General features: G+C 39.1%; 3 non-coding genes across 3 annotated transcripts; all 3 read right to left on the bottom strand.

The window, feature by feature from the left end:
• Positions 1 to 16,441: 16,441 nt before the first annotated feature.
• trnastop-uca (transfer RNA opal suppressor (anticodon UCA)) lies at positions 16,442 to 16,514 on the bottom strand. The gene has a single exon. It is a non-coding gene; the product is annotated as a tRNA-Sec (tRNA).
• A 2,718-nt stretch (positions 16,515 to 19,232) lies between these two features.
• Positions 19,233 to 19,305, bottom strand: trnar-ucg (transfer RNA arginine (anticodon UCG)). The gene has a single exon. It is a non-coding gene; the product is annotated as a tRNA-Arg (tRNA).
• Positions 19,306 to 19,868: 563 nt separating this feature from the next.
• trnaq-uug (transfer RNA glutamine (anticodon UUG)) lies at positions 19,869 to 19,941 on the bottom strand. Its single transcript has one exon. It is a non-coding gene; the product is annotated as a tRNA-Gln (tRNA).
• Between the last annotated feature and the right edge of the window lie 7,081 nt (positions 19,942 to 27,022).

Here is a 27,022-nt window from a genome sequence, read left to right as displayed (position 1 = left end):
AGCTCTTTGAATGAAACTGTTTGTGATAATGTGGATGATACTGTAGATAGATAAAAGGTTTGTATCTAATATTCTTGAAACATCTATTAATATATCTATGAATCATTTTCAGGGTTAAGGGACTTACAGGGTCCATCCTGCCAATGCTTAACTGCCTCCATTGCCTATAGGAGATAATTCGATGTTTTTAGCACCAAAAAGCACACCAACACACATACAATTTATAAAATCCTCCAGATGACATTGCATTCAAATACTACAATAGAAGTTTGGACATACTCCTCAGTAAGTTTTTCCAGAAACCGGATGATAATCGGGTTGAAAGCATCCGGATCGATTGGCGGGAGGTCAAGAGCCCTGGTCTGACAGGCCCTGGAGACACACTCACTTAGGATCTTCTCATTAGATTGTCCCTGGTGAGATGTCCCCTGAACTGCCATCCCAGAGAATTCCACAGATGTAGAGGGACCTGTGTGCAAAGCAGCATTCACCAAGGTAAAGAAGTCAGAAAACATGTAACCTCCTGAGGCAAATATGTATTAGCCAACTTTGTGTACTTTGTGAAGTTAAGTAGCCAAGAAAGTATAACATGTGCACTCTGCTATTAGTCCTCTGCTCAATAGATGTCCATACTAAATTACATTTACATGCAAAAGGATTACATTCAGTGAAATTAGAGTTTCATTTATGACCTGCATCAGGGATCTGCTCCACTTTGTTTCTCTTGGTCCTCTTGGCCTAAAAAGACAATACAGTCAATGATATACACGTAGATAGGGTATGAAGCCATTCCAATACAGCCCTTTGAGTAGAGCAAGGGTAAGACTGATTGCAGGGCTGTCCCCGACAAAAAAAAATCTTTGTTGACCGAGAGTCATCCTGTTCTAATGTTAAAATGTATTTTTCCATATCAGACACAGCCTATGTGTTTGAATACAATCACCTACATAGGTACTGAGCTTGGCTGATGCTTTAAGCACACTGTTTAATTAAATAATTAAGACACACAAATTACTCAAGAAAGAGCCCGATGGTGACACTGTATTAAAAGAAATGACAGCGAGTGCCTGTGTGACAGGTGCACGTTGTCTCGCTCTCCTCCCTACTGCAGCGAAAAGGCACCACATAACAGCAACTGTTTATTGTGCTGTCCATGCTGAAGATGCAATATCATTTCAGCCATTTAGTGTCTTCCTTACAGTTCTGGAAACGTCTTCTTTACAGTTCTGGAAACTTCTTCTTTACAGTTCTGGAAACTTTAGAGTGTTTTCTATCCTAATCTGACAATTATATGCATATTCTAGTTTCTGGGGCTGAGAAATAGGCCGTTTCAAATGGGTATGTTTTTTAGCCAAAAACGAAAATACTGCCCCCTACGCGCAAAAGGTTAAGCAAATGTTAAGCAATACCAGTCTGTTCTAACGACTAAAAATTATAAAGCCATTATTACAGCATAGCAAATATTAAAAACAGCCGAATCTGTGAAATTGCTTAATTCAACATTTTGCCAGTGCATGAGGCTTGGTGCTCACAGAATCAGTAGGCTATTAAACAAATACTCAAACAGGCAACAGAAGCTATATCTGTCTTACTCCTGTTTATATGTATACAGTACCAGTCAAAAGTTTGGACACACCTACTCATTCAAGGCTTTTCTTTATTTGTACTATTTTCTACATTGTAGAATAGTAGTGAAGACATCAAAACTATGAAATAACACATATGGAATCATTTAGGTACCAAAAAGTGTTAAACAAATCTAAATATATTTTATATTTGAGATTCTTCAAAGTACCCATCCTTTGCCTTGATGGCAACTTTGCACACTCTTGGCATTCTCTCAACCAGCTTCACCTGGAATGCTTTTCCAACAGTCTTGAAGGAGTTCCCACATATGCTGAGAACTTATTGGCTGCTTTTCCTTCACTCTGTGGTCCAATTCATCCCAAAACATCTCAATTGGGTTGAGGTTGGGTGATTGTGGATGTCAGGTCATCTGATGCAGCCCTCCATCACTCTCCTTCTTGGTCAAATAGCCCTTACACAGCCTGGAGACGCAAACCAGATGGGATGGCGTATCACTGCAGAATACTATGGTAGCCATGCTGGTTAAGTGTGCCTTGAATTCTAAATAAATCACAGACAGTGTCACCAACAAAGCGCCCCCACATTATCACACCTCCTCCATGCTTAATGGTCGGAACCACACATGCGGAGATCATCTGTACGCCTACTCTCACAAAGACATTGTTGGAATTTGGACTTATCAGACCAAAGGACAGATTTCTACCAGTCTAATGTCCATTGCTTGTGTTTCTTGGCCCAAGCAAGTCTCTTCTTATTATTGGTGTCCTTTAGTAGTGCTTTCTTCGCAGCAATTTGACCACGAAGGCCTGATTCACGCAGTCTCCTCTGAACAGTTGATGTTGAGATGTGTCTGTGACTTGAACTCTGTGAAGCATTTATTTGGGCTGCAATGTGAGGTGCAGTTAACTCTAAAGAACGTATCCTCTGCAGCCGAGTTAACTCTGTCTTCCTTTCCTGTGGCGGTCCTCATGAGAGCCAGTTTCATCATTGTGCTTGATGGTTTTTGCGACTTGATGGTTTTTGCACTTGATGAAAAGTTCAAAGTTCTTAAAATTTTCCGGATTGACTGAACTTCATGTCTTAAAGTAATGACGGACTGCTGTTTCTCTTTGCTTATTTGAGCTGTTCTTGCCATAATATGGACTTGGTCTTTTACCAAATAGGGCTATCTTATGTATACCAACCCTACCTTGTCACAACACAACTGATTGGCTCAAATGCATTAAGAAGGAAAGAAATTCCTTTACTTAATTTTTAACAAGGCACACATGTTAATTTATGAAATGCATTCCAGGTGAATTCCTCATGAAGCTGGTTGAGAGAATGCCAAGCATGTGCAAAGCTGTCATCAAGGTAAAGGGCTACTTTGAAGAATCTCAAATGTTAAATATATTTTGATTTGTTTAAAAAAAAAAAGATACCTACATGATTCCATATGTGTTATTTCATAGTTTTGATGTCTTCACTATTATTCTACAATGTAGAAAATAGTAAAAATAAAGAAAAACCCTTTCGACTGGTAATATATACACTGCTCAAAAAAATAAAGGGAACACTAAAAAAACACATCCTAGATCTGAATGAATGAAATATTCTGATTAAATACTTTTTTCTTTACATAGTTGAATGTGCTGACAACAAAGTCACACAAAAATTATCAATGGAAATCAAATTTATCAACCCATGGAGGTCTGGATTTGGAGTCACACTCAAAATGAAAGTGGAAAACCACACTACAGGCTGATCCAACTTTGATGTCATGTCCTTAAAACAAGTCAAAATGAGGCTCAGTAGTGTGTGTGGCCTCCACGTGCCTGTATGACCTACCTACAACGCCTGGGCATGCTCCTGATGAGGTGGCGGATGGTCTCCTGAGGGATCTCCTCCCAGACCTTGACTAAAGCATCCTTTATCCATCCAACTCCTGGACAGTCTGTGGTGCAACGTGGCGTTGGTGGATGGAGCGAGACATGATGTCCCAGATGTGCTCAATTGGATTCAGGTCTGGGGAACGGGCGGGCCAGTCCATAGCAGCAATGCCTTCCTCTTGCAGGAACTGCTGACACACTCCAGCCACATGAGGTCTAGCATTGTCTAGCATTAGGAGGAACCCAGGGCCAACCGCACCAGCATATGGTCTCACAAGGGGTCTGAGGATCTCATCTCGGTACCTAATTGGCAGTCAGGCTACCTCTGGCGAGCACATGGAGGGCTGTGCGGCCCCCCAAAGAAATGCCACCCCACACCATAACTGACCCTCTGCCAAACCGGTCATGCTGGAGGATGTTGCAGGCAGCAGAACGTTCTCCACGGCGTCTCCAGACTGTCACGTCTGTCACATGTGCTCAGTGTGAACCTGCTTTCATCTGTGAAGAGCACAGGGCGCCAGTGGCGAATTTGCCAATCTTGGTGTTCTCTGGCAAATGAAAAACGTCCTGCACGGTGTTGGGCTGTAAGCACAACCCCCACCTGTGGACGTCGGGCCCTCATACCACCCTCATGGAGTCTGTTTCTGACCGTTTGAGCAGACGCATGCACATTTGTGGCCTGCTGGTGGTCATTTTGCAGTGCTCTGGCAGTGCTCCTCCTGCTACTCCTTGCACAAAGGCGGAGGTAGCGGTCCTGCTGCTGGGTTGTTGCCCTCCTACGGCCTCCTCCACGTCTCCTGATGTACTGGCCTGTCTCCTGGTAGCGCCTCCATGCTCTGGACACTACGCTGACAGACACAGCAAACCTTCTTGCCACAGCTCACATTGATGTTCCATCCTGGATGAGCTGCACTACCTGAGCCACTTGTGTGGGTTGTAGACTCCGTCTCATGCTACCACTAGAGTGAAAGCACCGCCAGCATTCAAAAGTGACCAAAACATCAGCCAGGAAGCATAGGAACTGAGAAGTGGTCTGGGGTCCCCACCTGCAGAACCACTCCTTTATTGGGGGTTTCTTGCTAATTGACTGTTGTCTATTCCATTTGCACAACAGCATGTGAAATGTATTGTCAATCAGTGTTGCTTCCTAAGTGGACAGTTTGATTTCACAGAAGTGTGATTGACTTGGAGTTACATTGTGTTGTTTAAGTGTTCCCTTTATTTGAGCAGTGTATATGGATGATTTACAAAGCCAGGCACATTTAACAATTAGGCTTTTGATTATAGACCTAATTCAGTTGGATTTTCCTCTCTCCTCAATTTTCTTAGACAATTAGGCTAAGGCCAGGGCTGTTTCCCTGTCTCTGCTACTGCTGCTGCCTCTGCAGCATTGTTCTCAATCCCAATATGCTGGTTAACTTTGTTATTATGCACATAGCAACATAGGAAAGGGTGGCAATTCTACGGAGCACTGAAGATTATGTTTCAGAACCATGGACAGCGACCGTATCCAATGCAGGAGAAAGCGCATTTGTTACAAAATAATATTTGATTTATTAGTGTTACACCATTATTTTTACATGATATAACCATATACAATGTCAGTATCACGTCTTAGCGTGATGGACTGTGCCATCCCTGTGGCCTCGGCAATGGATTAGTCAACTGAGACAGGCGCGAATCAGACAGGTGTCCATGTGCACCATGAAGAAAACAAACTTTTGCGGCTGCTCGACTTAAGAAATCCCAGTCAACCAACAGCCTATCGACCAAACTGTCGACCAAATGGGGTCAGCCCTAGATTTACTATTAGGAGATAAAAGGGTATTTCATGGGCAATTTACCTTCCTCAGAACATCATGCTGTAGGGGCAGGTTATAGATATGAAAGATATCACAAATATCCACATCTCTGCTCAATCTATTCCCTTACCTTGACTTTATTTATTTTCACGGCATCCTGCTGCATCTGAGGCAGGGGATCCTTCTTCACCTTTTCCTCATCTTCATCACTCTGATTATCAACAAAATCTCTCTCAGCCGCATCACTATCAGTGCTCTGTTCAACTGTGGACCTGTTGGCACTGGTCCTCCTCTTGGTCTAAAAAGACAATACAGTCAATGACATACTGTATGTTGCCGTTGCTATACAGGCCTTTGAGAAGAGCTACAGTAAACAATTGGTGATTGAATATTAAGAGATGGAAGTCTGTTGTAAGGACAATTTACCCTCCAACCTCACAACAACATGTTATATGGCATATTGGACAGGTTTAAAGTGTGGACATGTAAGACCCCAGATTTCCCTTTCTCTCCTCAGTCTATTCTCTCACCTTAACTTTTCTCCTTGTCACAGCCTTCAGCTCGATCTGAGGCAGGGGATCCTTCACTTCACTATCTTCTGGATAGTTTAAACACAGGATATCATTCTTCATTTTCTGGACTTGACCTTCCAAACTTTGATGATCATGTGGATCATCTTCATTTAAACTCTGATTGGAAGAAATTAGACCATTCTTTAAATGCTCATGGATATGGACAATATACCACAGCTAAGAGCTGTTCTTACACGTGACACAACGCACAGTTATTATAAACTGGTTACCAACTTAATTAGAAGAGGACAAATAAATGTTTTACGCTCTGATATACCAAAGCTTTCAGCCAATCAGCATTCAGGGCTCAAAACACCCAGTTTATAATGGCCAATATATACAATTTTTTAACAGAACAGGTTTTCCCTATAAATACACATAGATTCTATTGCCTGAGTCACCTATTATTATTATAATTTAGGTAGAATTATGATAGCCTACTACTGTTATCTTTGCAAGGATCATATTTGATGTATAACAAGTCCCATAGGTTATTATAATGCATACATTTTTTTACAATATTAAAAATGATAATATTAGCGGCACATTAACGTTAGCCCACACCGCCACCCAGCTGCCACTACTTGCGGCACCCCAACCGTCATGTCCTGTAAACCCTGTGGTTCCTGACGCAGCATAAAAAAAGACGGTGGAGCGGTTCCTGCACCACTGCATGGGGCTTCTCTGTTAGCAATTCATAGGCTTACCTTATTATCCTCCATGGTTAAAGTCAATATTGTTGAGGTGGAGGATGAAATAAGCAAAACTACTGTAGGAAATATGTATAAGAAAATTGTGGGGTGTATTCCTGAGTGGGTGTTTTTAATAAATACAGAGGTGGTTAAGAGAGCTGGAGGTTTACCGGCTTTATTTTATGAAAGTAATGGAGTGAAAAATTATTTGTCAGGTTTGAGTATAGTAAATGTATCTTGCAGGAGATAAAAGTTCCTGCCTCGGACAAAGTGTGGTCGAAGGTTTTTGTGGATTTGGATGTGAAATCCATATGGAAGAATGTTAATGTAAAATGTAATTCAATAGAATGTGAAGATAATGATTTTAAAGTAAAACATAATAGGGTTTTTACTAATGTGGTTTTACATCAAATCAATAGAGATATTATTAGGGAATGTGACATTTGTCGTATAGAGGTGGAAGATTTTATGCACTTTTTCATTGACTGTAGTAGATTAAGAGGGTTTCATGCGTTTTTAAAAGGGTTGTTAGTGAAACATTGGGGGGAGGAGAATTTTAATGGGGTGGAATGGAGGAGATTTTTTCTGTTTGGTGTTAATGGGAAAAGTAAAGTTTTGAATTTTAACTTGGTGAATTATGTTTTAAGTCATGCTAGATATGCTGTAAGATTAAGAAGGAACTTGTGTCATTGTGAAGGGAAATGTGTGAGTGTGGAGGTATTTTGGAGAATAATATAGAGATAATACATAGATATGGTGGAGGCAACTTTGAAAAACAGTTTGTGTGGGGGAGTACATTTATTGGAATGTTACCAAATGGTAAACTTGTCTTTAATTACTAATTTGCATTTAGTGAGGGATTTAAATGTCAATTGATAGTATTTTCTTTCTGATTTTGTAAAATGGTGAATTGTTCATCCTTTAATTATGATTGAAACGCTGTAAAATTTTCTGTTTTTCATAATAAAATATATATTTTAAATAAAAAAAATACGCCCGATCTCGTCCGATCTCGGAAGCTAAGCAGGGTCGGGCCTGGTTAGTACTTGGATGGGAGACCGCCTGGGAATACCAGGTGCTGTAAGCGTTTTGCTCCAGCAGAGGGTTCTCTAGTGTCATGCGTGGAGCAACTCCCGTGTATTTATCACCCTAATAATGTTGTGTCTTTTTATTGGACTAAATGCAGTTTGTTAGTGCTTCCCTGCCCTGATCAAATCAAATAATGGACAATGCGTTTACCTCAAAATCTAGGCAGTGCATTCAGCATTTGTTTTTAGGCTAGGAGACTGTCAATGTCTGTAGTCCATTAGGGCCCTGTAAAATCCCCTTCAATGTTTTGACTGATTGCCCCCCCCTCTCCAATTTATTTTTATAATAATTCCCCCTATTCCCCGTTTGTCCCTGCTTCTGCAGGTTTTCGCTCTCAAAAGTACACCTTTTTAATAGAAATATAACACGATTAGATGTTCGGCAACATTTAAAACCCTAGCAGGAAACCACATTTGAGGTCTGGAAAAAAAGGAAGACATACCGATTTTGGGGTGTAGTTACCCTTTTTTAGGCAAGTGTGCGCCAGGAAGAGACCTTTGTTTGGTTAAACGGTGTTAATGTAGCGCTCATGTGATTGCCAGGCTGGCATAGGCTACTTTGCAGTTAACATTTGATTGAGAAGGTTTTTGTGGGAAGCCTTTCCTTCTCTACCACAAGAAGGTTTTCATTAGTCTCATCGCTAACGGCTACACAAAGTGTAGACATGTGCGCGCTCCGCACGCATGCGCACGGAAACTGGGCAGTCCTATTCAGTTTCTGAAAGTTGCGTGGAAATACAAATCACTGATGCATTTTGTTCATGTCTTATGATTCACTTGGGCAAATGAATGGATTTTCTAACAAGTTGAAGGGATTGAGTTGATTTCCTCCTTAGTTCAAGGCATTTTTGAATATGGTTGAATTTCAGTTTAATGTCTGTATTTCGTGATTCCGTGTGGGCGCGCTCTATTTTATAGGGCCCTAGTCCATGAAGTTGTCATAAGTATGAACCTAGGATATGCCCTCTTTCCCCCCCCCCACAAGAGTGAAATATATGGTCTGGAAATGCAAGCAAGGTTTGAGCTTTTCAGTGTGTGTCACAAGGTGGACATTTCTCTGTCCCCCTAAGAGTAAGCGACACGTTGACTTTATATAGTGTACCAAGAGATTGCCTTTCGCTTACGGCCATACCTGCCTGAATACGCATTTCCTGATTGGAGAAGTGACGACAGGTGCGAGTGTCTGAGCTGTGAGTGAGTGTTTGCTGGAGAGTGTTTGCTCGAGAGCTATTTTTGTTAAATTAATTGGTTTTTGCAATATAATTTATTATTTTCTTTAGTTGAATAGTTTAAAGTTTGGTTAGTCTTCCCCCTTGCAGTTTTTCTGCTTGGGGGAGAGGTTTTTTGGATTAATTTTTTTACTATGACGGACAACATGGAAAAGACAAACGGAATGGACAAAGACAACGAAAAGGCGCAACGGAAGAAAAATGAAGATAACGAAGGAATGAAATATGGAAAAGAATACACGGTGGCAATTAAGTTGGAAGGAGAAGACAAAGTGACGACAATGGAACTACTAAGAGCAATTAAGGAGGTGTGTGGAGAGGTGGTGGGATGCCGAATGAAAGGAGAAAAGAAGTATGAAATTACGATGAGAAATGAAAGAGGAAAAGAACGGTTAATGGATGGATTGCGAATAAAGGACACAAAGATTCTGGCGAGAGATATTAATGTGAAGGAATTGGTGGTGTCTTTTATGAATCTCCCAGTATACGTAGAAGATGGTGTGATACTGAGCAAGCTGAGTAGCTGGGGAGTGACGGCCATCTCGGAGATAAGGAGGAGAGTTTGGCCAGGAACGGAGGTGGTTGACGGGACACGTTTCTGCAAGGTCAAGTTCACAGAAAAAGTGACATCATTACCTTATTCTACTAGAATTGAGACGTTGGAGGGAGCAGAATATTTCAGGGTCATTCATGACAAACAGGTCAGAGTGTGTCGTATGTGTATTCAACCCGGGCACATAGTTAAAGACTGCCCGGAATTGCAGTGTTTTAAGTGTGGCAATCAAGGACACTATGCGAGAGAATGTGATGGAGAGAAGGAAAGGAATTTTTGTGGTGGATGCAGAAAGAGATTGGCGGAGTGCAAATGTGGAGAGGTTGGGGCTGAAGAGGGGAGTCAAACAATATTCGAGGAAGCAGTGGTATTGTCGCAAGAAGGAGAAGAAGATGGAGCTGAGGACGTGGTGGAAGGTGGAGAGACGGAAGAAGGACCAGAAGATAAATGAAATTGGGAGCAGTATGGACTCAGAAATAAGAAGAGGGAGTTTTCAGGAGGAGGGGGGGAGTGGACTGGGGGGAAGCACGGGGGGATCACAGGTTTTGGGGGAAAGCAGCGGCACTAACAAGTAGCTTGGGGGGTGAAGAAATGGAGGTGGTTATGGAGTTGATGACAATACCAGAGACGGCGATGAGCACGGGGAGCACAACGACTATACCAGAAGTGGAGACGAATACGGGGAGCACAACGGAGGTGGATGCCAAGAGTGGGAGTTGGCTGGATAGCATGGACTTGGAGGAGATATCGGACACGGATGATGGGCAAAAGATGGAAAGAACGAGGGAAGGATACAGGAAGAGGAAAGCGGTGGGAAGAGGGGGAGAGAAAGGGTGGAAGAAGAAAGAAACTGGATAACAGGTAGAGGATAATGAAATTATATTTTATTATTTTATTATTTATTAGAATGGTCAATATAATGTCAATAAATGCAAATGGTTTGAGAACAATGGGAAAATTTAATAGAATAGTCCAAATGAAGAATTCAGATATTTTATGTATTCAAGAAACACACTGGGATAATGTTTGTGTTTTAGAAGTAAAAAAAATATGGAGGGATTTTATTTATGTAAATAATGGCAGAGGGAATTCAAGTGGGGTTGCAATTTTATTAAGGAAGGATGTAGTGGAAAATGTGAAGAAGATATATAATGATAATAATGGGAGGATTTTAATTTTGGATTTTGAATATATGAATAGGGTTTTTAGGATTATAAATATTTATGCGCCGAATAATGAGATAGAGCGAAGGAATTTATTTTTAGAATTAGGGAAATGGTGCAAGGGTAATTGTATTTTAGTTGGGGATTTTAATGTTAAAATGAATAGATTAGATATGTCAAGGGGAGCTATTTTTAGAAGTGACGTATCGAGGGGGGTTTTAAGGAAGATTATGTGTGAAAACAGTCTGATTGATATATGGAGAGACGAGAATCCGAATTAGAGAGGTTTTTCTAGAAGGCAGGTGGTTTTAGGGGAGTTGAAACAGGCACGGATAGATCTGGTTTTAGTAAATAAAGGGTTAAGGAATTTTATGAAGGATATTAATTATATTTTTACAACTTTTAGTGATCATGCTGGGTTAACATTTTCGGTGGGGTTAGATAAGGAAGGGAAAGGGGGAGGAATATGGTGCATGAATGCAGGGTATCTAGGTGATGAAGAATATGGAATACAGCTTAAATCTTTGATAGAACATGAAATGAAGGATAAGCAAAAAGGGAATGATAAGTGTCAGTGGTGGGAAAATGTAAAGAAAAAAATAAAAGGTTTTAGTATTAGATATGCAAGGAAGAAGAGGAGTAGGATGACAAGAGAAGAACATTTTTTAAGAGAAAAATTGAATGAAGAAATGAGGAAATGTGATATTGATCCTATTTATAATATTGAAAGGTTTTTAGATTTAAAGGCACAATTGAGCAAATGTGAAATAGATAAGTGTAAGGGGCATCTATTAGAAGTAGGGCAAAGTATGTGCTAGAAGGGGAGAAATGTACGTCTTTTTTTCTTGGTTTAGAGAGAACTAAACAGACGAAATCATATATTAGTGAGATAGAAAATGTAAAGGGTGAAGTGGTAAATGATTATGTTGAGATATTAGAAACCGTACAGAATTTTTATAAGGATTTATTTAAGAAAGGGGAGGTGGATGAGGGGTGTGTAAAGGAGATTCTAGGTAGTGTGGATGTGCAAATTGGTGTTGAGGATAAGCAAAGATGTGATAGGAAGATAACAGTGGATGAAGTGAAAGATGCAATGAAGGGTTTAAAAATAAATAAAAGTCCTGGAGTAGATGGACTAATTGCAGAGTTTTATAAAATGTATGAAAGTTTTTTAGCACCGATTTTAATGGAAGTGTATCAATATATGGAAGACAATAATACTGTTTCAGACTCCATGGTGACAGGGCTGATAACGATTTTATATAAAAATAAGGGGAGCAAATTAAAATTGGAGAATTATAGGCCAATTAGTTTATTAAACTCAGATTATAAGATTTTAGCTAAGATATTGGCAAATAGGATGAAGATGGTTTTAAATGATATTATAGCACCTACACAAAATTATAGTGTGCCTGGAAGAGACATAGCTGATACTATTATTACACTTAAAAATGTGATAAATAAAATGAATAGCGATAAGAGAGGGGGAATTGTTTTAAGTATAGATTTTAATAAAGCTTTTGACAGGGTGGAACATGATTTTATGTTTAGGGTACTGGAAAAATATGGGTTTGGAAACAGAATAATAGGATGGATAAAATGATTATATAGAAAGGCAAAAAGTAGAGTAAAATGTAATGGGGTTTTAACAGATTATTTTATTCTTGAGAGATCGGTGAGACAGGGGTGCCCTTTATCAGCATTATTGTATGTTTTATCGGTAGAACCCTTAGCGGCATACCTTAAAAAATATAATCCTCAGGAGCAAAAGTGAATATGGAGAAGTCAGTAATAATGTATGTTGGGAAGATTAATGAGGGGATTTTTCCTTTTAAAAGGGTAAATGATTATTTTAAGGTGTTAGGTGTGTTTCTAGGGGTGAAGGAACAGGAAGCTAGGGATCTGACATGGAGTGGTGTAATAAATAAAGTTAGAAAGGTGGTAAATATGTGGAGGGGAAGGTCTTTGAAATTAAAAGGGAAAGTAATTGTTGTAAATTCCTTGCTGATGTCAATTTTTATTCATGTCATGAATGTTTTAGACGTACCAGAATGGGTTTTATCGGAAATAAATAAGATTTTAGTTGATTTTTTATGGGATGGGAAAGGTGCGAAAATTTCTTTTAAAACTTTGATTGCAGGTTATGAGGAGGGGGGTTTGAAGTTGGTGGATTTAAATGTGAGGAAAAAAGCAATTAGAGTCAAAATGGTACGTAAATATTTATATGGTGAATTAGATTATGGATGGAAAATATTTTTTAAGGAGTATTTGCAGGAGGCTGGGAGGATGGGGGACAATGGTTTATTGATGTGTATGAAAAAGGAAATGTTGGGTAATATACCTTTGTTTTATAGAGAAGTGTTTGAGGCTTGGGGGGAGTTTTTACCAAATATTTATTATGAGTGTACCATTTTAGACAATATTTTAAATCAGCCAATTTTTTTAAATCCCAAGATACAGTATAATAATAAGATGTTGTTTTGTAAATATTTTATGAGGGCTGGGATGAGACAGATTGGGGACATTTTATATGAGGTCATTCCGGGGTTCCTTCCATGTGAGGCAATATTTGATAATGTGGATGAAGAAAATGATGAAATAAGTAGAACTACTGTGGAGAACATGTATAAGAGAATATTAGGATGTCTTCCTGGGGAGTGGGGTGTGTTAATAAATAAAGAGGTGGCTACAAGAGCTAAGGGTTTACCGGTTTTATATTATGAAAGTAATGGGAAGAAGTATGATTTGTCAGGTTTGAAAGTTAAAAAGGTTTATGAAAAATGTATTTTAAGAGAGATAAAAACTCCTGCTTCGGAAAAAGTGTGGTCTAGGGTGTTTGCAAATATAGATGTGAAATCAATATGGAAGAATGTAAATGTAAAATATAATTCTATAGAATGTGAAGACAATGATTTTAAATTGAAACATAATAGGATATTTACGAACGTGGTTTTACATCAAATAAATAGAGATGTTAAAAGAGAATGTGATATTTGTGGTACGGGGGCGGAAAATTTTATGCACTTTTTTGTTGAATGTAGTAGATTAGAAGAGTTTCATAAGTTTTTAAAGGGGATTTTAGTACAACATTGGGGAGAAGAGATTGTTGCTGGGGTTGAGTGGAAGAGGTTGTTTCTTTTTGGTTTAACTGGGAAAAGCAAAGTTTTTAATTTTAATTTGATGAATTTTGTTCTTAGCCATGCCAGATACGCTGTAAGACTAAGAAGGAATTTGGGACATTATGAAGGAAAAATTGTGAGTGTGGAGGTTTTATTTAGAAGTATTTTAGAGAAAGATATAGAAGTAATATATAAATATGGTGGATGTAATTTTGAAAAATTGTTTGTGTGGGGGAGCACTTTTATTGAAATTGAGTCGAATGGAAAACTTGGTTTTAATTATTAATTGGTTTTGGTGGATGATTGGGGTTTTAATAGGTTTTCTTTTCTTTTCTTTTTTGATTTTGTAAAAGGGTGAATTGTTCATCCTTAATTATTATTGACTGAATGTTGTAAATATTATGTGTTTTTTCATAATAAAATAAAAAATAAAAAATACGCCCGATCTCGTCTGATCTCGGAAGCTAAGCAGGGTCGGGCCTGGTTAGTACTTGGATGGGAGACCGCCTGGGAATACCAGGTGCTGTAAGCATTTTGCTCCAGCAGAGGGTTCTCTTGTGTCGTGCGTGGAGCAACTCCCGTTTATTTATCACCCTAATAATGTTGTCTTTTTATTGGACTAAATGCAGTTTGTTAGTGCTTCCCTGCCCTGATCAAATCAAATAATGGACAATGCGTTTACCTCAAAATCTAGGCAGTGCATTCAGCATTTGTTTTTAGGCTAGGAGACTGTCAATGTCTGTAGTCCATTAGGGCCCTGTAAAATCCCCTTCAATGTTTTGACTGATTGCCCCCCCCCCCCCCCCCCCCCATTTATTTTTATAATAATTCCCCCCGTTTGTCCCTGCTTCTGCAGGTTTTCGCTCTCAAAAGTACACCTTTTTAATAGAAATATAACACGATTAGATGTTCTATGTCCACGGCAACATTTAAAACCCTAGCAGGAAACCACTTTTGAGGTCTGGAAAAAAAGGAAGACATATCGATTTTGGGGTGTAGTTACCCTTTTTTAGGCAAGTGTGCGCCAGGAAGAGACCTTTGTTTGGTTAAACGGTGTTACTGTAGCGCTCATGTGATTGCGGAGTTTGCAAAACAAATGGCCACTGTATTGATGCAAATAATCATGATATAATTCTGCCAGGCTGGCATAAGCTACTTTGCAGTTAACATTTGATTGAGAAGGTTTTTGGGGAAGCCTTTCCTTCTCTACCACAAGAAGGTTATCATTAGCCTCATCGCTAACGGCTACACAAAGTGTAGACATGTGCGCGCTCCGCACGCATGCGCACGGAAACTGGGCAGTCCTATTCAGTTTCTGAAAGTTGCGTGGAAATACAAATCACTGATGCATTTTGTTCATCTCTTATGATTCACTTGGGCAAATGAATGGATTTTCTAACAAGTTGAAGGGATTGAGTTGATTTCCGCCTTTAGTTCAAGGCATTTTTGAATATGGTTGAATTTCGGTTTAATGTTTGTATTTCGTGATTCCGTGTGGGCGCGCTCTATTTTATAGGGCCCTAGTCCATGAAGTTGTCATAAGTATGAACCTAGGATATGCCCTCTTTTTCCCCCCCACAAGAGTGAAATATATGGTCTGGAAATGCAAGCAAGGTTTGAGCTTTTCAGTGTGTGTCACAAGGTGGACATTTCTCTGTCCCCCTAAGAGTAAGCGACACGTTGACTTTATATAGTGTACCAAGAGATTGCCTTTCGCTTACGGCCATACCAGCCTGAATACGCCCGATCTCGGAAGCTAAGCAGGGAATACCAGGTGCTGTAAGCATTTTGCTCCAGCAGAGGGTTCTCTTGTGTCATGCGTGGAGCAACTCCCGTTTATTTATCACCCTAATAATGTTGTGTCTTTTTATTGGACTAAATGCAGTTTGTTAGTGCTTCCCTGCCCTGAGCAAATCAAATAATGGACAATGCGTTTACCTCAAAATCTAGGCAGTGCATTCAGCATTTGTTTTTAGGCTAGGAGACTGTCAATGTCTGTAGTCCATTAGGGCCCTGTAAAATCCCCTTCAGTGTTTTGACTGATTGCCATTATTTGATTTGATCAGGGCAGGGCAGGGCAGGGAAGCACTAACAAACTGCATTTAGAATTAGCTGAGCTAATGAAATTAAACGACCCTATTTGACATCATACAGACTTTGCTATGCAACAGTAGACATCAAAGTTGTGAACCTGTCCGAATGAGGAAAGCTAGTGATATTTAACAAGTAAGAAGAGACCTTTTCCCTCAATCTTGCGATGCAGAATCAGACACAATAATTCTCAGGCCTTGCAATATCAGATTATTAAAGATCAATAACTATGTCTTAGCTTTTCAAAGCAACAAGAACAATGCCTTATTTCGGGAAATTGCAAACATGTCCATATTAGCTGATTTAATGACATTAAACGACCACGAAAATGCTTCAAAACCTCAATTTTCTGTTTCGAAGTAAGACGCCTTATCCACGAGGCAACACCTTCTACTCCATATTCTCCGATATGACATCAAACAGACTTTGCTATGCAACAATAGACATCAAAATTGTGAACCTGTCCGAATGAGGAAAGCTAGTGATTTTTAACAAGTACAAAGATACTCTTTCCTTCAATCTTGTGATGCATATTCAGACACAATAATTCTCAGGCTTTGCAGTCTTAGATTATTAAAGTTGAACAACAATGTCCAAGCTTTTCAAAGCAACAAGACCAATGCCTTATTTAGGGAAATTGCAAACATGTACGAATTAGCTGAACTAATGAAATTAAACGACCTCAAAGGGACTCGAACCCTCAATCTTCTGATTTGAAGTCAGACGCCTTATCCATTAGGCCACGCAGTCTATGTGATACATCCCTATTTGACATCATACAGACTTTGCTATGCCACAGTAGACATCAAAGTTGTGAACCTGTCCGAATGAGGAAAGCTAGTGATATTTAACAAGTAAGAAGAGACCTTTTCCCTCAATCTTGCGATGCCGAATCAGACACAATATTTCTCAGTCCTTTCAGTCTTAGATTATAAAAGTTGAACAAAAGTGTCCAAGCTTTTCAAAGCAATGAGACCAATGCCTTATTTCGGGAATTTGCAAACATGTTCAAATTAGCTGAGCTAATGAAATTAAAAGACCATGAAGGGACTCGAACCCTCAATCTTTTGATTCGAAGTCAGACGCCTTATTCATTAGGCAACGCAGTCTATGTGATACATCCCTATTTGACATCATACAGACTTTGCTATGCCACAGTAGACATCAAAGTTGTGAACCTGTCCGAATGAGGAAAGGTAGTGATATTTAACAAGTAAGAAGAGACCTTTTCCCTCAATCTTGCGATGCCGAATCAGACACAATATTTCTCAGTCCTTTCAGTCTTAGATTATAAAAGTTGAACAAAAGTGTCCAAGCTTTTCAAAGCAATGAGACCAATGCCTTATTTCGGGAATTTGCAAACATGTTCAAATTAGCTGAGCTAATGAAATTAAACAACCATGAAGGGACTCGAACCCTCAATCTTTTGATTCGAAGTCAGACGCCTTATCCATTAGGCAACGCAGTCTATGTGATACATCCCTATTTGACATCATACAGACTTTGCTATGCCACAGTAGACATCAAAGTTGTGAACCTGTCCGAATGAGGAAAGGTAGTGATATTTAACAAGTAAGAAGAGACCTTTTCCCTCAATCTTGCGATGCCGAATCAGACACAATATTTCTCAGTCCTTTCAGTCTTAGATTATAAAAGTTGAACAACAGTGTCCAAGCTTTTCAAAGCAATGAGACCAATGCCTTATTTCGGGAATTTGCAAACATGTTCAAATTAGCTGAGCTAATGAAATTAAATGACCTTATTTGACATCATACAGACTTTGCTATGCAACAGTAGACATCAAAGTTGTGAACCTGTCCGAATGAGGAAAGCTCGTGATATTTAACAAGTAAGAAGAGACCTTTTCCCTCAATCTTGCGATGCCGAATCAGACACAATATTTCTCAGGCCTTTCAGTCTTAGATTATAAAATGTTCAACAACAGTGTCCAAGCTTTTCAAAGCAATGAGACCAATGCCTTATTTCTGGAATTTGCAAACATGTTCAAATTAGCTGAGCTAATGAAATTAAACAACGACGAAGGGACTCGAACCCTCAATCTTCTGATTCGAAGTCAGACGCCTTATCCATTAGGCCACGCAGTCTATGTGATACATCCCTATTTGACATCATACAGACTTTGCTATGCCACAGTAGACATCAAAGTTGTGAACCTGTCCGAATGAGGAAAGCTAGTGATATTTAACAAGTAAGAAGAGACCTTTTCCCTCAATCTTGCGATGCCGAATCAGACACAATATTTCTCAGTCCTTTCAGTCTTAGATTATAAAAGTTGAACAACAGTGTCCAAGCTTTTCAAAGCAATGAGAACAATGCCTTATTTTGGGAATTTGCAAAAATGTTCAAATTAGCTGAGCTAATGAAATTAAACAACCACGAAGGGACTCGAACCCTCAATGTTATTATTCGAAGTCAGACGCCTTATCCATTAGGCCACGCAGTCTATGTGATACATCCCTATTTGACATCATACAGACTTTGCTATGCCACAGTAGACATCAAAGTTGTGAACCTGTCCGAATGAGGAAAGCTCGTGATATTTAACAAGTAAGAAGAGACCTTTTCCCTCAATCTTGCGATGCCGAATCAGACACAATATTTCTCAGGCCTTTCAGTCTTAGATTATAAAAGTTGAACAACAGTGTCCAAGCTTTTCAAAGCAATGAGACCAATGCCTTATTTCGGGAATTTGCAAACATGTTCAAATTAGCTGAGCTAATGAAATTAAAAGACCAGGAAGGGACTCGAACCCTCAATCTTCTGATTCGAAGTCAGACGCCTTATCCATTAGGCCACGCAGTGTATGTGATACATCCCTATTTGACATCATACAGACTTTGCTATGCCACAGTAGACATCAAAGTTGTGAACCTGTCCGAATGAGGAAAGCTAGTGATATTTAACAAGTAAGAAGAGACCTTTTCCCTCAATCTTGCGATGCCGAATCAGACAAAATATTTCTCAGGCCTTTCAGTCTTAGATTATAAAAGTTGAACAACAGTGTCCAAGCTTTTCAAAGCAATGAGACCAATGCCTTATTTCGGGAATTTGCAAACATGTTCAAATTAGCTGAGCTAATGAAATTAAACGACCACGAAGGGACTCGAACCCTCAATGTTATTATTCGAAGTCAGACGTCTTATCCATTAGGCCACGCAGTCTATGTGATACATCCCTATTTGACATCATACAGACTTTGCTATGCCACAGTAGACATCAAAGTTGTGAACCTGTCCGAATGAGGAAAGCTAGTGATATTTAACAAGTAAGAAGAGACCTTTTCCCTCAATCTTGCGATGCCGAATCAGACACAATATTTCTCAGGCCTTTCAGTCTTAGATTATAAAAGTTGAACAACAGTGTCCAAGCTTTTCAAAGCAATGAGACCAATGCCTTATTTCGGGAATTTGCAAACATGTTCAAATTAGCTGAGCTAATGAAATTAAACGACCACGAAGGGACTCGAACCCTCAATCTTCTGATTCGAAGTCAGACGCCTTATCCATTAGGCCACGCAGTCTATGTGATACATTCCTATTTGACATCATACAGACTTTGCTATGCCACAGTAGACATCAAAGTTGTGAACCTGTCCGAATGAGGAAAGCTAGTGATTTTTAACAAGTACAAAGATACTCTTTCCTTCAATCTTGAGATGCAGATTCAGACACAATAATTCTCAGGCCTTGCAGTCTTAGATTATTAAAGTTGAACAACAATGTCCAAGCTTTTCAAAGCAACAAGACCAATGCCTTATTTAGGGAAATTGCAAACATGTACGAATTAGCTGAGCTAATGAAATTAAATGACCCTATTTGACATCATACAGACTTTGATATGCAACAGTAGACATCAAAGTTGTGAACCTGTCCGAATGAGGAAAGCTCGTGATATTTAACAAGTAAGAAGAGACCTTTTCCCTCAATCTTGCGATGCCGAATCAGACACAATATTTCTCAGGCCTTTCAGTCTTAGATTATAAAAGTTGAACAACAGTGTCCAAGCTTTTCAAAGCAATGAGACCAATGCCTTATTTCGGGAATTTGCAAACATGTTCAAATTAGCTGAGCTAATGAAATTAAACGACCACGAAGGGACTCGAACCCTCAATCTTCTGATTCAAAGTCAGACGCCTTATCCATTAGGCCACGCAGTCTATGTGATACATCCCTATTTGACATCATACAGACTTTGCTATGCCACAGTAGACATCAAAGTTGTGAACCTGTCCGAATGAGGAAAGCTCGTGATATTTAACAAGTAAGAAGAGACCTTTTCCCTCAATCTTGCGATGCCGAATCAAACACAATATTTCTCAGTCCTTTCAGTCTTAGATTATAAAAGTTGAACAACAGTGTCCAAGCTTTTCAAAGCAACAAAACCAATGCCTTATTTAGGGAAATTGCAAACATGTACGAATTAGCTGAGCTAATGAAATTAAATGACCCTATTTGACATCATACAGACTTTGCTATGCAACAGTAGACATCAAAGTTGTGAACCTGTCCGAATGAGGAAAGCTCGTGATATTTAACAAGTAAGATGAGACCTTTTCCCTCAATCTTGCGATGCCGAATCAGACACAATATTTCTCAGGCCTTTCAGTCTTAGATTATAAAAGTTGAACAACAATGTCCAAGCTTTTCAAAGCAATGAGACCAATGCCTTATTTCGGGAATTTGCAAACATGTTCAAATTAGCTGAGCTAATGAAGTTAAACGAACACGAAGGGACTCGAACCCTCAATCTTCTGATACGAAGTCAGACGCCTTATCCATTAGGCAACGCAGTCTATGTGATACATTCCTATTTGACATCATACAGACTTTGCTATGCCACAGTAGACATCAAAGTTGTGAACCTGTCCGAATGAGGAAAGCTAGTGATTTTTAACAAGTACAAAGATACTCTTTCCTTCAATCTTGTGATGCAGATTCAGACACAATAATTCTCAGGCCTTGCAGTCTTAGATTATTAAAGTTGAACAACAATGTCCAAGCTTTTCAAAGCAACAAGACCAATGCCTTATTTAGGGAAATTGCAAACATGTACGAATTAGCTGAGCTAATGAAATTAAATGACCCTATTTGACATCATACAGACTTTGCTATGCCACAGTAGACATCAAAGTTGTGAACCTGTCCGAATGAGGAAAGCTCGTGATATTTAACAAGTACGAAGAGACCTTTTCCCTCAATCTTGCGATGCAGAATCAGACACAATATTTCTCAGTCCTTTCAGTCTTAGATTATAAAAGTTGAACAACAGTGTCCAAGCTTTTCAAAGCAATGAGAACAATGCCTTATTTTGGGAATTTGCAAACATGTTCAAATTAGCTGAGCTAATGAAATTAAACAACCACGAAGGGACTCGAACCCTCAATGTTATTATTCGAAGTCAGACGCCTTATCCATTAGGCCACGCAGTCTATGTGAATCATCCCTATTTGACATCATACAGACTTTGCTATGCCACAGTAGACATCAAAGTTGTGAACCTGTCCGAATGAGGAAAGCTAGTGATATTTAACAAGTAAGAAGAGACCTTTTCCCTCAATCTTGCGATGCCGAATCAGACACAATATTTCTCAGGCCTTTCAGTCTTAGATTATAAAAGTTGAACAACAGTGTCCAAGCTTTTCAAAGCAATGAGACCAATGCCTTATTTCGGGAATTTGCAAACATGTTCAAATTAGCTGAGCTAATGAAATTAAACGAACACGAAGGGACTCGAACCCTCAATCTTCTGATTCGAAGTCAGACGCCTTATCCATTAGGCCACGCAGTCTATGTGATACATTCCTATTTGACATCATACAGTCTTTGCTATGCCACAGTAGACATCAAAGTTGTGAACCTGTCCGAATGAGGAAAGCTAGTGATATTTAATAAGTAAGAAGAGACCTTTTCCCTCAATCTTGCGATGCCCAATCAGACACAATATTTCTCAGGCCTTTCAGTCTTAGATTATAAAAGTTGCACAACAGTGTCCAAGCTTTTCAAAGCAATGAGACCAATGCCTTATTTCGGGAATTTGCAAACATGTTCAAATTAGCTGATCTAATGAAATTAAATGACCCTATTTGACATCATACAGACTTTGCTATGCCACAGTAGACATCAAAGTTGTGAACCTGTCCGAATGAGGAAAGCTCGTGATATTTAACAAGTAAGAAGAGACCTTTTCCCTCAATCTTGCGATGCCGAATCAGACACAATATTTCTCAGGCCTTTCAGTCTTAGATTATAAAAGTTGCACAACAGTGTCCAAGCTTTTCAAAGCAACAAGACCAATGCCTTATTTAGGGAAATTGCAAACATGTACGAATTAGCTGAGCTAATGAAATTAAATGACCCTATTTGACATCATACAGACTTTGCTATGCCACAGTAGACATCAAAGTTGTGAACCTGTCCGAATGAGGAAAGCTCGTGATATTTAACAAGTAAGAAGAGACCTTTTCCCTCAATCTTGCGATGCCGAATCAGACACAATATTTCTCAGGCCTTTCAGTCTTAGATTATAAAAGTTGAACAACAGTGTCCAAGCTTTTCAAAGCAATGAGACCAATGCCTTATTTCGGGAATTTGCAAACATGTTCAAATTAGCTGAGCTAATGAAATTAAACGAACACGAAGGGACTTGAACCCTCAATCTTCTGATTCGAAGTCAGACGCCTTATCCATTAGGCCACGCAGTCTATGTGATACATTCCTATTTGACATCATACAGACTTTGCTATGCCACAGTAGACATCAAAGTTGTGAACCTGTCCGAATGAGGAAAGCTAGTGATTTTTAACAAGTACAAAGATACTCTTTCCTTCAATCTTGTGATGCAGATTCAGACACAATAATTCTCAGGCCTTGCAGTCTTAGATTATTAAAGTTGAACAACAATGTCCAAGCTTTTCAAAGCAACAAGACCAATGCCTTATTTAGGGAAATTGCAAACATGTACGAATTAGCTGAGCTAATGAAATTAAATGACCCTATTTGACATCATACAGACTTTGCTATGCAACAGTAGACATCAAAGTTGTGAACCTGTCCGAATGAGGAAAGCTCGTGATATTTAACAAGTAAGAAGAGACCTTTTCCCTCAATCTTGCGATGCCGAATCAGACACAATATTTCTCAGGCCTTTCAGTCTTAGATTATAAAAGTTGAACAACAGTGTCCAAGCTTTTCAAAGCAATGAGACCAATGCCTTATTTCGGGAATTTGCAAACATGTTCAAATTAGCTGAGCTAATGAAATTAAACAACCACGAAGGGACTCGAAACATCAATGTTATTATTCGAAGTCAGACGTCTTATCCATTAGGCCACGCAGTCTATGTGATACATCCCTATTTGACATCATACAGACTTTGCTATGCAACAGTAGACATCAAAGTTGTGAACCTGTCCGAATGAGGAAAGCTCGTGATATTTAACAAGTAAGAAGAGACCTTTTCCCTCAATCTTGCGATGCCGAATCAGACACAATATTTCTCAGGCCTTTCAGTCTTAGATTATAAAAGTTGAACAACAGTGTCCAAGCTTTTCAAAGCAATGAGACCAATGCCTTATTTCGGGAATTTGCAAACATGTTCAAATTAGCTGAGCTAATGAAATTAAACAACCACGAAGGGACTCGAAACATCAATGTTATTATTCGAAGTAAGACGCCTTATCCATTAGGCCACGCAGTCTATGTGATACATTCCTATTTGACATCATACAGACTTTGCTATGCCACAGTAGACATCAAAGTTGTGAACCTGTCCGAATGAGGAAAGCTAGTGATTTTTAACAAGTACAAAGATACTCTTTCCTTCAATCTTGTGATGCAGATTCAGACACAATAATTCTCAGGCCTTGCAGTCTTAGATTATTAAAGTTGAACAACAATGTCCAAGCTTTTCAAAGCAACAAGACCAATGCCTTATTTAGGGAAATTGCAAACATGTACGAATTAGCTGAGCTAATGAAATTAAATGACCCTATTTGACATCATACAGACTTTGCTATGCAACAGTAGACATCAAAGTTGTGAACCTGTCCGAATGAGGAAAGCTCGTGATATTTAACAAGTAAGAAGAGACCTTTTCCCTCAATCTTGCGATGCCGAATCAGACACAATATTTCTCAGGCCTTTCAGTCTTAGATTATAAAAGTTGAACAACAGTGTCCAAGCTTTTCAAAGCAATGAGACCAATGCCTTATTTCGGGAATTTGCAAACATGTTCAAATTAGCTGAGCTAATGAAATTAAACAACCACGAAGGGACTCGAAACATCAATGTTATTATTCGAAGTCAGACGTCTTATCCATTAGGCCACGCAGTCTATGTGATACATCCCTATTTGACATCATACAGACTTTGCTATGCAACAGTAGACATCAAAGTTGTGAACCTGTCCGAATGAGGAAAGCTCGTGATATTTAACAAGTAAGAAGAGACCTTTTCCCTCAATCTTGCGATACCGAATCAGACACAATATTTCTCAGGCCTTTCAGTCTTAGATTATAAGAGTTGAACAACAATGTCCAAGCTTTTCAAAGCAATGAGACCAATGCTTTATTTCGGGAATTTGCAAACATGTTCAAATTAGCTGAGCTAATGAAATTAAACGACCACGAAGGGACTCGAACCCTCAATCTTCTGATACGAAGTCAGACACCTTATCCATTAGGCCACGCAGTCTATGTGATACATCCCTATTTGACATCATACAGACTTTGCTATGCCACAGTAGACATCAAAGTTGTGAACCTGTCCGAATGAGGAAAGCTAGTGATATTTAACAAGTAAGAAGAGACCTTTTCCCTCAATCTTGCGATGCCGAATCAGACACAATATTTCTCAGGCCTTTCAGTCTTAGATTATAAAAGTTGAACAACAGTGTCCAAGCTTTTCAAAGCAATGAGACCAATGCCTTATTTCTGGAATTTGCAAACATGTTCAAATTAGCTGAGCTAATGAAATTAAACGACCAAGAAGGGACTCGAACCCTCAATCTTCTGATTCGAAGTCAGACGCCTTATCCATTAGGCCACGCAGTCTATGTGATACAGCCCTATTTGACATCATACAGACTTTGCTATGCCACAGTACACATCAAAGTTGTGAACCTGTCCGAATGAGGAAAGCTAGTGATATTTAACAAGTAAGAAGAGACCTTTTCCCTCAATCTTGCGATGCCGAATCAGACACAATATTTCTCAGTCCTTTCAGTCTTAGATTATAAAAGTTGAACAACAGTGTCCAAGCTTTTCAAAGCAACAAGACCAATGCCTTATTTAGGGAAATTGCAAACATGTACGAATTAGCTGAGCTAATGAAATTAAATGACCCTATTTGACATCATACAGACTTTGCTATGCAACAGTAGACATCAAAGTTGTGAACCTGTCCGAATGAGGAAAGCTCGTGATATTTAACAAGTAAGAAGAGACCTTTTCCCTCAATCTTGCGATGCCGAATCAGACACAATATTTCTCAGGCCTTTCAGTCTTAGATTATAAAAGTTGAACAACAGTGTCCAAGCTTTTCAAAGCAATGAGAACAATGCCTTATTTTGGGAAGTTGCAAAAATGTTCAAATTAGCTGAGCTAATGAAATTAAACAACCACGAAGGGACTCGAACCCTCAATGTTATTATTCGAAGTCAGACGCCTTATCCATTAGGCCACGCAGTCTATGTGATACATCCCTATTTGACATTATACAGACTTTGCTATGCCACAGTAGACATCAAAGTTGTGAACCTGTCCGAATGAGGAAAGCTCGTGATATTTAACAAGTAAGAAGAGACCTTTTCCCTCAATCTTGCGATGCCGAATCAGACACAATATTTCTCAGGCCTTTCAGTCTTAGATTATAAAAGTTGAACAACAGTGTCCAAGCTTTTCAAAGCAATGAGACCAATGCCTTATTTCGGGAATTTGCAAACATGTTCAAATTAGCTGAGCTAATGAAATTAAAAGACCACGAAGGGACACGAACCCTCAATCTTCTGATTCGAAGTCAGACGCCTTATCCATTAGGCCACGCAGTGTATGTGATACATCCCTATTTGACATCATACAGACTTTGCTATGCCACAGTAGACATCAAAGTTGTGAACCTGTCCGAATGAGGAAAGCTAGTGATATTTAACAAGTAAGAAGAGACCTTTTCCCTCAATCTTGCGATGCCGAATCAGACACAATATTTCTCAGGCCTTTCAGTCTTAGATTATAAAAGTTGAACAACAATGTCCAAGCTTTTCAAAGCAATGAGACCAATGCCTTATTTCGGGAATTTGCAAACATGTTCAAATTAGCTGAGCTAATGAAGTTAAACAAACATGAAGGGACTCGAACCCTCAATCTTCTGATACGAAGTCAGACGCCTTATCCATTAGGCAACGCAGTCTATTCGATACATTCCTATTTGACATCATACAGACTTTGCTATGCCACAGTAGACATCAAAGTTGTGAACCTGTCCGAATGAGGAAAGCTAGTGATTTTTAACAAGTACAAAGATACTCTTTCCTTCAATCTTGTGATGCAGATTCAGACACAATAATTCTCAGGCCTTGCAGTCTTAGATTATTAAAGTTGAACAACAATGTCCAAGCTTTTCAAAGCAACAAGACCAATGCCTTATTTAGGGAAATTGCAAACATGTACGAATTAGCTGAGCTAATGAAATTAAATGACCCTATTTGACATCATACAGACTTTGCTATGCCACAGTAGACATCAAAGTTGTGAACCTGTCCGAATGAGGAAAGCTCGTGATATTTAACAAGTACGAAGAGACCTTTTCCCTCAATCTTGCGATGCCGAATCAGACACAATATTTCTCAGTCCTTTCAGTCTTAGATTATAAAAGTTGAACAACAGTGTCCAAGCTTTTCAAAGCAATGAGACCAATGCCTTATTTCGGGAATTTGCAAACATGTTCAAATTAGCTGAGCTAATGAAATTAAACGAACACGAAGGGACTTGAACCCTCAATCTTCTGATTCGAAGTCAGACGCCTTATCCATTAGGCCACGCAGTCTATGTGATACATTCCTATTTGACATCATACAGACTTTGCTATGCCACAGTAGACATCAAAGTTGTGAACCTGTCCGAATGAGGAAAGCTAGTGATTTTTAACAAGTACAAAGATACTCTTTCCTTCAATCTTGTGATGCAGATTCAGACACAATAATTCTCAGGCCTTGCAGTCTTAGATTATTAAAGTTGAACAACA

The sequence above is a fragment of the Oncorhynchus kisutch genome, linkage group LG20, assembly GCF_002021735.2.
Source record: "Oncorhynchus kisutch isolate 150728-3 linkage group LG20, Okis_V2, whole genome shotgun sequence".
NCBI lineage: Eukaryota > Metazoa > Chordata > Actinopteri > Salmoniformes > Salmonidae > Oncorhynchus > Oncorhynchus kisutch.
This window is presented reverse-complemented; position numbering and strand designations above follow the sequence as displayed.